The sequence below is a fragment of the Anabrus simplex genome, chromosome X, assembly GCF_040414725.1.
Source record: "Anabrus simplex isolate iqAnaSimp1 chromosome X, ASM4041472v1, whole genome shotgun sequence".
NCBI lineage: Eukaryota > Metazoa > Arthropoda > Insecta > Orthoptera > Tettigoniidae > Anabrus > Anabrus simplex.
In genome coordinates, this window is record NC_090279.1 from 170,687,807 (window position 1) to 170,700,290 (window position 12,484).

The 12,484-nt window shown below is 37.3% G+C and overlaps 1 protein-coding gene across 3 annotated transcripts in view; it reads left to right on the plus strand.

Moving 5' to 3' along the window:
- LOC136886364 (eukaryotic translation initiation factor 4E transporter) overlaps window positions 1-12,484 on the plus strand; it is a 427,031-nt gene that overhangs the window by 332,438 nt on the left and 82,109 nt on the right. The gene's annotated exons all lie outside the window — the stretch shown is intronic.

Here is a 12,484-nt window from a genome sequence, read left to right on the forward strand (position 1 = left end):
GGTTGGTACAGTATGTGTTCAAAATGTTTACCATGTGCCACTCATTGTTCATATGTTTTTCAAGATTATTGAAGATGTTGATCAACAAAGGTTGCCGTTTGGACAAAAGTTATCTTTCTGCATGTGTGTCTAACCCTTGTCCTGTTTCTGTATGGGGTTGGGCATGAAGAGAGATTAGTCTTCGTAGAGAGTTTTTATGACCAGATATCTTTCCAGACGTCGACCTCATCAGAGAAGTTGATGAATGATTTGAATTTGGGAATAGAGTATTTGTAGGTGGTTCATCTACCACAAGATATAAATTTCATGATTTGCATATGGACAGCTAACTTAGTTGTATAACAATGGGGAGCATGCATTATCAGGGGTTCTAATTAAAAATGTGCTAATCTGATTCAGAATTTCGTGCAGAATTCAAAAATGTGATCAGAATGTAGAAATAATTCCAAACATGTTGAAATCTAAATTAAAGTACGAAAATGTCACGTGACTAAAGTATGCAATCTCGTTGGTCTGACATCGTACAGGTTGACTGTATTAGCAGACGAAATAACACGTGTGCTGCGAGATACAGGATACACTTCACATATTTCTACTTCATGTTAGTGTCTGGTATATATCTCTATACATGATGTAATAATCTGAGTGTTATTTTCTGGACTTCAGTTGAATCCTGCGCAAACAGTGAGGCAGAAAACTTGTAAGTGGTGTATAGTTCCGATGTTCATGAATGCATCGCATACCACCCCAAGCAAATAGTTTATAAATGTGCCAAAGGACACTAAAACTAAAAAGAAATGGATTTTGGCGAGCCAGAGAGATGCCGGTGATACATGGGGAAAGTCTATAGTTTATTGTTGTGAAGATCATTTTAACATACGTTGAATTTGTTTGAATTTTCAACCACTTTTCCATGTCAGCTGTTCTAGTGGTAAAACTTTAAATTTTAATACACGGCTCAAAAAAAAATGAGAACATGTTTTTGAACATACGCCATGCTCCACAAAACAATACCTCACACCCAGGTATATTACCAACTAAACCTTCATTCTTTACCGTTGAAGTATACAAAAGAACATCGATGGATTCGCGTTCATTTTCAGAACACAAACAAAAATGTCCAAATAGGGGCAAAAATAAAGCAATAAGTCCTCCAGGGTGGATTTTTAACACAGTTGGAGAGCTTCAGTATGGTGTATGTCCTCCACGAGAGTTTATCACAGCTTGGCACCTACATGGCATGCTCTGTATAAGTTGACGGAGGTCATGTTGCGTTATCAGGTCCCATTCTTCAATGAGAGCCTGTTTGAGGTCTTGGAGAGTCTGTGGTGGAACAGGATGCCCCCAAACACTTCTGTCAAGCCTATCCCACACATGCTCGATGGGATTAAGGTCGTGACTCGCTGCTGGCCATTCCGTCCCTTGAATGTCCAGTTCTCGCAAGACGGCTCTGGTGAGCCCTGGCATTGTCATGCACGAGTACAAATTCAGGGCCAACACCGTATGCAGCAACCAACACATCCTGTAGCAGTATCTGCTCGATGTACCCTGCAGCGGTCCGATTACCTCGAACGACGACGGTCCGTATGGCCATCAATAATGCCACCCCACACTATTATAGAACCTTTTCTGAATCGGTCGCCTTCCTGGACAACATTTGGCATGTATTGCTCACCACGGCGTCTCCATACACGTTGACGTCCATCACGCTGTATCAGGGGAAATCTGGACTCGTCTGTGAACAAAACAGGTCTCCGTTGGCGAAGTTGCCAGTTCACGTGGGTACGGGCAAATGGAAGGCAAGCTGCACAATGTTGCGGCGTTAAATGGGGCACTTGAACAAGACGTCTGGGTTGTAAGGACACTTCTCTTTATCTGTTCCTTACTGTCTGGTCAGACACAATGACTCCAGTGACCCTCCTGAGGTCTTGTTGCAGTTCACTGATGGTCAGATATCGGTCATCCTGTGGAGTTGTCATGCATCCACGACCTTGTCCAACCCTCCTTGTGAACTGGCCTGTCTCATTGTAGCGATTCAACAAGCGTTGAATAACTGACGGAGAGACGTTGAGATGTACAACACAACAAAAAGTCCGTCCTTCCTGAATCAAAGTGATGGCCCTTGTAACTTGAACCTTGTTAAGATGTCTCGTGGAATGTACTGGTTTACGTACAACGTGCTCAAATGACCGTAGTAGTCTATGTACCTCACGACAAGCGGACGCACCGCTATTCACTTTGTTTTGAGGGGTCACCTGACAGTTTAATGCATGGCTACACCTACAGATGGAGTATAACTTCAATTTGACATACGCTGAGTAGCTAAGGTCACAAGGTATGCTGTACGACCATTGGAACCCCATTTACCAAATTAACGCTCACATACCAGACGTTACAAGACATGTTCCCCTAATTTTTTTGAACTGTGTATATGATGCTTTAATTAAATGGTTCAATTACATCTTGGAATATGAAAGTAATAAACAGTGCATAAGTTAAGGCTGATTATTAAAGTATTCTCCAAACCTAACCCAAGTTTTGGGTGATCTGTATCAAAGTAATTAAAGGGTTTATGATTCAAATTATTTTACCAATTTATCTTGGCATGTGTCGGTTATTTCTTTCTTTATTGAAGATCGTGTATTCCTAAACAGATTTAGGCTTCAACTAAATATTCTATAATACAGGATGGTCAACATAAAGCGGAACCAGTTCCGCAGCCCGGCGGTGCAGCCTGCACACGGACGTGCGTGCATGACAGGAAGTCCGCAGTAAATACGTTGTCGCGTAAGCCATTTCAAACAAACACAAAACACAAGAAATTAATTACTCGCATAAATCATGCCAGGAGATGCTGAAACTGCCTCTCTTCATTGTTCAAGCTTTTCTGGCACCTGCTTAGGAAATTATTCATTACCCTTTAGTAACTTTGTACCCGTTCGAACAGAACCATAGGAAATTTCCATTTCCTGAGCAAGTTGTCGAAGTGGTTTTGTAGGCCACCTTTCCAGAGAGTTACCAGTGTTACCTACAGTTTCTTGTGCAAGTATTGTACGTTGTTTATTAAGTTTTGTTATTGTAACCTCTTTCATTACACACACGACATTTGATACATGATGATGATGATGATGACGACGACAGACTAAAAATATTTGGACGCGATCAAACAATATCAAAACATACGTACGTGTAGTACAAGAAAACAAACAGTAACGATCAGGTTGAGCAACATGACGACTAAAGAAAGGAGGTGGAAAGCAGCTAGGACCATACTCAGGCGGTGAGGTATTGGCAGTGGTGATAAAGCAAAATCAGTGGTGTTCAATTTAAGTACAATTTACTGAATGAATCATTGTTAGAAATAATAATGTGCAGAAGTGATCAAAATAACATTACACAAGAGACTCCCCCCAAAAAAAGAAATAATAATAATAATAATAATAATAATAATAATAATAATTACACTAAACGTACAAACTTCTATGATGCTAATCTATATTATTTCAAGAAGGAACAACACATTGAACGTGCAAATTTCACGGCACAAATATTAACTTACATTACAAGAAAGAATATACACACACAAGGAAGGAAGGGAAGTCTCAACATAAAAAAAAAAATATATATATATGAGTACAGAGCTCTTTTAGGAGGCAACCTTTTCAAAACACTTCTGTATAAGGAGCTCCTCCTAAATTATAATATCCTAAGAGGACTCGGATTTATGAGAGGCAGCCCCGAGGGGGGGAAATATACGATTTACATTTACGACCAAAGGAAAAGGGAATTGAACATTTTACATTTTAGCACAATTTAGGAAAACATAGGAAAGGGGAACTGCCTCTTAACAAACATGATATGACTCATTGCAAGAGCTAAGTCATGTGAAATTAAATCTGGCGCCTGAGAGAAAAGCGGGTAAGCTCTGTCGTTAAAAAGAAATAAAACTGAACACTACATTTGAAGATTACTACCCGAAAACTGAAATAGCAAAGTGCTTACCTTATAGGGAGGGACAAGGGGCCCATCACCTGGAGAAGGCCACCTCTCCTGTCGGTGGTCAAACGATCAAGACGGCTTGAATGCATTTGGCTTGTGCCAAGAGCTCCATAGCTGGGAATGGTGAAATCGTGAAACAACCAATGAGCGCCCTGAATTTCTCACGTTCGCCAATCGCAAATAGTCTTATGGCCAATGAGGGCCCAGAAAAATGTTTACAAAATTGACTCGTGTAGCATCGAGAAATTTCCAAACTGATGTAACCGGAAATTTCTCGAAGCATCCTACCCGATTTAGCACATGCACCACTGTATGTCCCACAAGTTTTTCATCTTACCTTTAACGTTCCTAAGATCTAATAAATTTTTTACGATAATAAAATAATTTTGAAGTAGTGTCGTTATCAAATAATTCTAGATATCATTACACACAGAAAATATAAAAAAAAACCCAACAAATAAACACATGAACATACACAATTCCCGACAGGTTTTTCAAGTTCAAGTAAATATTTTACAATCACTAGAGTTATCAAGACGACTTCCCATCTTACGTAATTTATTTACTGATGTATGAATCGTCTGACCTGAACTTGATCAGGAAACGTCTCTTGAAATAATCTCCTTACGGCCCTCGCAATTTTTGTACGAGCGTATGAATCGTAAATTAATTCTCTTTGGGGAACAGAATACAGATACCAGACTTGAGCCACCCGAACCATTTCACTGAATTCATGCACTGTACTGTCACCAATGAAACACATGCCACATTTGCAAACGTTCAACAAAGACTGAAACCCGGCGCGGTAGCGCAGCCTTGAGTACATCCGGCACTGTATTTTGTCACCGGCCGACTCGCTCTCGCTCGTTCACTCACTCACGAATTTCTGGACACAGGATGGAGCGGTTCCGCTTTATTCTGCTCACCCGGTATATCAAAAAGCAGGCGTGTACATCATGAAAGAAAACTATGCTCGGTTATAATACTTGTCATAATATTAATGAAATAACCTAATTGCACACTGCTTTGAAAATACGTTACTGGTACTAAAAATAATAATGGTGTTTAAAATATTGTCCAAACTTAGCCCAAGTTTTAGGTTATACATGCCAAATCAAAAGTTTTTAGGCGTACTGATAGATGTAGTGTTTGCTAAGTTTATTTACTCACACCAGAAAATGCAGCACAGTCATGACATTCTAGACTATGTAGCACTGTTCCTCATCCACGATTAGTGTGGCTATAATTTTTGGATCTGACCTTGTACTCAGGTATATTTCGCATTTTACTATGCATTTCCTACTTTGTCACTTCACCTGAACATAACCTATAGCACCGTCACCATAATTTTCTCTGCCAGTACTGTAATATGAATATAGTTTATTGTTCAGTAAAAGTGTAGAAAAATGAACTAAAGATATTTAATGTTTCTCTTTCACGGACCTCAGAAGTGGGAGGCCAGTTGCCCCAACCATAAATCTATATTTTTCAGGAATAATAGGTTGTAGAACTATTAGTACTACAATGCTAAATATAATTTTATGTTAGTGCTGAAGTCAGATTTGTTACTTTAGTGACGGTGAAAACCCAAAAATTTAATATTATTCTCTAATGTGAATCAGTCTAGAAGTAAATGGCAGAGGTGATCTAAGTGATTTCTATCGATGTTCATAGTTATCCTAATACTATGAGATGCAGTACATTGCACGTACATAAAGGATGCCACTTGCCAATTTGCTTTTGATCCGCAAATTTTTGCAGCCACAATACAGTAGCTACTTTTCAAGAATGTCACCATGATGGCATCCACACATGGTAGATTGTCTGTGCTTTTTTGAACCATTCTTCTGTCATTTTGAAGTTGTTCACAATCATGAATGATAAATATTCGGCTTTTAGTAACAGCTGATGCAGTACTGGATTGTGATGTCACAGCCCGCCGCTTACATCAGAGGACGTTTTACTCGCCTTGCGGAAAGTGACATTTAAATATTTTTTTAAATGGTAGAAAACAAGGTAACTTACAAAATGTAATACGTTTACGTACTACTTCATTGGCGTACTTTTAAAAAATTGAAAATTGTGCATTTTCCTTATTTATTACAAAGTTTTCCTCCTGTTAAATACAGTAGAGTGTTTGATACTTAAGATTTAAAATCTGTACATGTTTCAGCCCTAATTTGGGCCATCTTCAGTAGAAAATATTATTAAAACATGGTAATGATTCAAAAAAGATTTATGTTGAGGAAAGGTATATGCGACTGACATATGGTACGCTTTTCCTGTTTTGTAGATTTAGTTCATGGTCCAACTTGGATGATGATAAAATGCAAGGTTACAATTTATAAAAGTTCATTATGTTGCACTAGGGTAGTAAATCCTCTTGTCTTCAGTAATGCCTTGAGAAACTCCACCTTTTTCTTCTTTTCCAACAAATTTGATTTTTCCTTTTGCAGAGATTTGTAACTCTGCAGTATTTACTGCCTTTTCAATACCTTATTGGCAGCTAACCACATCTTTATACAAATCGCATATTAGAAAATGTTTTCCCATTAGCCGATACTCATTTCTTTGACAAAAATCAAGAACCTTATTAATTTAAATTCAGTTACCAGAATTTCTAACTTGCATGCCACCTTTGATGATTTCATTTTGATTATGTTCATTGTTTATAGGGGCCTAACAGCTAAAAAAGCTCCAGATCTTGTTCCTGCATGAATTTGGTCACAAGGATATAAATGTACTTAAATTTAATTAATGTAATTCAATTCTCATGCCTTAGCTTTTCTGAAAGCTTTTCATGATGTGTCAGCATTCTTAAACTTTTTGTCTTTTCACAAACATTGTGCGTGCACTCAGTAATACCAGGCTTTCTCATACCCTGTTCATTATTGGTATGTTTTGCCTTGTTAAAACCCACAGTTTGAAGTTTGTCATAACTTCTCTTCTTTATTTAACCAAAGTGACATGTGATCCGTCCTTTCCATGTGATCTTCCACAATTTAGATTGCAACAAAAACTGAATACATTAATGCAATGACTCCCACCCAAGCAATTATAAATCACAAGCCACAGATTAAAAAAAAAAAGTCTTCAAAGCTCGAGAAACTTAAGCTGTGATGTGGCAACTCCAAGTGCACAAGCCAGTACAGTAGGGGAATGATATAAATACACATTCACAAAGGAGAAGTCCTTTAAATGTGAGGCTATATATATATAAACATGACTACAGTAGTCATAAGTACATTTTAACATTAAAAACAGTGTTGATTATGATGCTTGTTTAAAGGGGCCTAATATCTAGGTCAATGCCACCTCGCACCTCCTCCCTAAAAAGTTTCTTGTAAGCGCACCATACTAGTTTGGATTCCAATTACCTGGGTCAGACTTTATTTGATAATACTGTGCTGTTTTAGATTATCTTCCATTGTTTAACAGGTATGCATTTCTTGCCTCTTTTTTGTCTGGTTTGGGCTGTTCAGATTGTCATTTTAATGTTCGTACATGTATTCAGTGAATGAAATTAAATACAGCATCAAACACTCGTAAAGGGAGAGGATTTTGTATGATCTCTATTTTGAATTAATTGGATGGATCAAACTCTTGCCTCTGTGAACCACGCTCGCCTTCTGACTTTTCTCCTTTAGCTTGATAACATTGATTCTACTCTATTCAAGTGGTTTTTTGTTTTAATTGGCATGTTTCTAAAATGATCTTTGGTAATCTTAGTTGATTCATGAATTTCAGTGAACAGGTATTTTACGTACTAATTTCCTTGCTACAGTGAATATTAGAGTATCATGGTACACTTCACCTTACACTAATCTGATGCCACTCTCCTTGACTTAAGTAATTGGTTCCAGTATCCACGATCAGCTACACAATCATCTTCAAATTTGTGTTGCATTTGTTCATGTATACTGACATAGATAAACTTTTCTTCATATCAAGAAAGTAATGGTATTGTACCTCATTTAGAACTAAATCTGTTTTTCTGTCATTCATTTTATACCCTTCATTTTAAAAATGAATTTTATAGAGTTTTTGGTCCATGGCTTTTATACAACTTAATTATTTTATCATTGTGAATGTATTTTGAATATCATCATCATTTCACAGTTCCATTTAGTCTTCAATTGCATTAGTAGTTTTTGTTGCAGACTAACCTCTCTGAGGTGAGTTACATTTGGCAAGTTATTATTGCAGCAAGTTTTGGAAATTTTTAGGAAAATTTGTTCTGTATTTGGCTGGAATTTCAAATTTGTTCCTGGTTCAAATTCTTAGACATGTAGAGGTTATTCAATCCTGTCAGATTAGTAACTTTAGACTTCAAGGCTAGTAGAAACTGAATTTGTAAATTTCAAATCTTATGCATAAAAAAGCAACCTGAGCTGTAAATCTGACTTCCTTGATGGCCCAGTTGAGAATACAGTAAAAACCTCGATGCATATTTTTCAAGGGGGAGGGGGAAAATGAAAATGGATGCGGGAAAACTATAAATGCGGGCGACATAAAATAGGGAGGAAGCGAAATAATATATGGGCACTGTATTCGGGCATTTTTTGTCTTGTAAATAATAATAATAATAATAATAATAATAATAATAATAATAATAATAATAATAATAATAATAATAACAATAATAATAATAATAATAATGTCGTGTGGCCTCAAGCTGGGTACAGATCTTTAGAGTTGTCGCGTGATAGGCGATCTACGTGCTTATGAAAATGCGGCTCTTTCGAAGATTAATCCTAATACGTAAGTTGGCGCACATTCATAACCCTCGAACTGTCAGAATTAACCAACGAAAGGTAAAATCTGCGACCCGATCATGACCCCTTGAACTGAAGGCCAACACGTGCTAAGCCATTGAGCCAGACATGCTCATACTATGCATAACGGTATCGCAACATTGCAATCATGATGTACAAAGTAATGAAATGGAATATAAGGATCCACCTATTCAATACTAAATAATGCGAGATTCTTAAATCGCCACATAGTTATTTATTTCATGGTATTAGTTTTGGAAAAGTGATTGCCATCATCAGCCATACGGAGTTTACAAAGATATATGAAGTGATATTGACATGTTAGACCTTATAGTTAAAATATACTAAATAACTTGAAATGGATATCTGTATAATAGATGAATAATGTTATTTACAAGTGTATGGCTTGATAGTCATTTGCAAAAACTGGTACCATGAAATAAATGACCATGTGGTGATTTAAGAATCTCACATAATTTTGTATTGAATAGGTAGATCCTTACATTCCATTTCATTACCTTGTATATCATGATTGCAATGTTGTGATAGTGGTGTATAGTATGAGCATGTCCGGCTCAATGGCTAATTGGTTAGCACGTGTTGGCCTTCAGTTCGAAGGGTCATGATTGGGTCAGGGATTTTAACATTCGTTGGTTAATTCCAACAGTTCTGGGGGGGGGGGGGGTTGTCCTCTTACAAGCAGGACCTACCCAAGCCAGACCAATAATCTTTTAACTAGCCTGGTTTTTAAGCTTTTTTTTCTTTACGTCGCACCGACATAGATACGTCTTAAGACAACGATGGGATAGGAAAGGCCTAGGAAGTGGAAGGAAGCGGCCGTGGCCTTAATTAAGGTACAGCCCCGGCATTTGCCTGGTGTGAAAATGGGAAACCACGGAAAACCATTTTCAGGGCTGCTGACAGTGGGGCTCGAACCCACTATCTCCCGATTACTGGATACTGGCCGCACTTAAGCGACTGCAGCTATCGAGCTCAGTGGTTTTTAAGCTAATTTCTAAGTTGGCAGCATACATTAGCCTGCTGTGACATCGTCCGAGGCGTGCCATGTTGAATTTCTAACCTCTATAACATCGTCCAAGCCGCACCCTGTGGGGGATCTCCAACCTATTGTTCATGAATGGTCTACGGAATCTTTATCGAAGTACAGGTTATCGCCGTAATATCCACGTATATCATTAACTTGCAATAAGAGATCTGACATTGAAGGTTTTCCAATTACTATGAGATGTAAGGAAAAGTGAAATTAAATGACGTAAAATTTGTGCTTTTTATTTTCATCGCGTATATCATGAATATTCAACATTAAGAATTTCATTATATGGTCCGTATTGAATTGAGATTCACAAAGTAATGAAGTGGAATATAAGGATCTACATGCCTCTAGCATCCTACATACATCACGTGGTATAACGCAATTAATAACCCTGTGACTAATTAAAACATACCCGGCGCACGCCGCGACTACTTTAAACTGCACGATTTTTTCATTTTCAATGAATCTGGCAGCCTTAGCCAGCCGATAGCAACACAGAAAGTGGTGGCAAATTTGAGTTTTACAGTGCCTCCATTTTAATTCTTGTAGATAACAATACTTTTAGGGGCCGGTTGGTGAGTCGAGGCATCGCCCTCTACTATGACTGCGGTAGTATGCCTTCCCAGTACAGCGATATGAGTGATATAGGCCTAGTTTAAAGTAAATACAAAATTTTAATATTCCACCTTCTCAATACTAAAAAAATCACTTGATGTTTTACAAAAACATTACAATGATATTAATAGGTACTAGTTTCGGTCCACTGTGGACCTTCATCAGCCTAGCCAAATTACAACAGTAAGTTGCATTCAATACAGCAATTTTGTTCCACGCAGCGCAAGGTTCATTGGGGTTCCGATTGAACTGAGACTACTTCTGTTTAACACAGCAAGCTTTTCATTCCACCATAGAACATGTCCAACTCTGTCAACTTTCAGTCTTATGCTGGTCTCATCGGACAACTCTTCCCTCTACGCTAAAGTGGAACTCACATCTAGAACTTTCTAGAAGCATATAATTAGTTATAAATTTTAATTGCGCAACACAGGAGTAACTGCCAACCAAAGACTATCTCATCAAGAGTTTTTTACATGACTTCACAAAGATTTTACTTGTCAGTGTGAACACTTGTTACTTTTATCATAATTCGCATACACGGTTTTTCACTTTTGTCTGTCATTCCACCACCAACCCATCCTTCTAGATCCTCTCTCATTTCTGCACAGTATTTTACTTTATTTTATCACTATGTCTTTTACTGTCAAATGATTTTTTAGTATTGAGAAAGTGGAATATTAAAATTTTGTATTTACTTTAAGCATAGTCTTAACTCAATATGGAACCTAACAATGAAGTTTATTACTTTGAAAAATAGGCCTAGTACCCATTTTTACCGCCGAGCGCTGCTTCGCTGGCATTGAAAAAAGATTGTTCATTACAGCACACGTTAAGTGTCTTGTAAATTTCTGTTTAAATATATAGCCATTCACTCGATAAACATATTTGAATCACACTTTACACCTTAATAAAGAAATTCAGTGAAGAACGTATCCATCCTCAGCGGAAAAACCGTACAAAATAATGTTAACGGTAGGTAGTAAATACTGTAGAAGATAAATAATTTCACACACTTTTTTGTTAGTGTTTTGCGTTATCATATTTCTGTCTTTCAAAGATTTGTTATTTATGTGGCTATGTTATTTAAGAATACAGAAACAGCACACTCGCAAATAACTTCACTCAATAACTGTGAATGTCCAATTTTAGGACAACTGAAGTGAGGAAAATCGCGCAACATGGACATTAATAATAGTCGCTCATAGGCGCAACAGGATTTTTATGCTCAAATGTTCGGACTTTCAATACAAAATCATGAATAACTTTCAAAATCCACAGTGGCAAATCAGATGGGTACTGCAGCCTGCTGTTTTAATCTCTTTTATAAATAAAGTCCATTAGCACTGTTGAACACCTTGGTCTTGTCAAAAGAATCAAGCATCTTGTCAGCTGTAATGTTGCTACATTTGTGCTACTGACATGTATGTCGAATAATTTTTTTTAAAATTGAATTTTCATCTGTCATAGTCAAAATTAATGTAGTCGTTAAGCTGACAGAAGTTTTATTACATGTTATTCAAAGGGCCTAGAAATGTACATAATCATCCATTCAGTTGTTACAGGGACTGTGTTCTGGCAAAAATAATAGTTTAATGACCTATTAATTGGCTTTTGGATTGATTTTCTCAGATAATGTGTTTGCTGTGGTTTCAGCGTACTGTCAACCGCCACCTGTTATCTCTCCGAATCTCACCACTAATCCAAACACGCTTACAGTTCAGCATCCAGGTGAGGGGGGTGGCGAAACTATTGTTGCTTCCATCATCTTTTCCATTTGATGTCTTGTTTTCACTTTTCTTTTGCTGTTAGGGAAACTTACTTCGTATGACTTGAGTTTGAGTTCTTGTGATGCATGTATCCGTTTTGTTGAACCTCTTTGATGGAATGCTATACTTGCATCTTGGTTCCTCCTTCAAATGAATTTTCTTCAGAAATTAAGTTCTGAATTCTATGATTTTATAGTTCTTGAGAATTGCATGTTGAAAATTAATTCACTTCCGTATATAATTAGAGTACTGTGCATTTAATTTTAAACTGG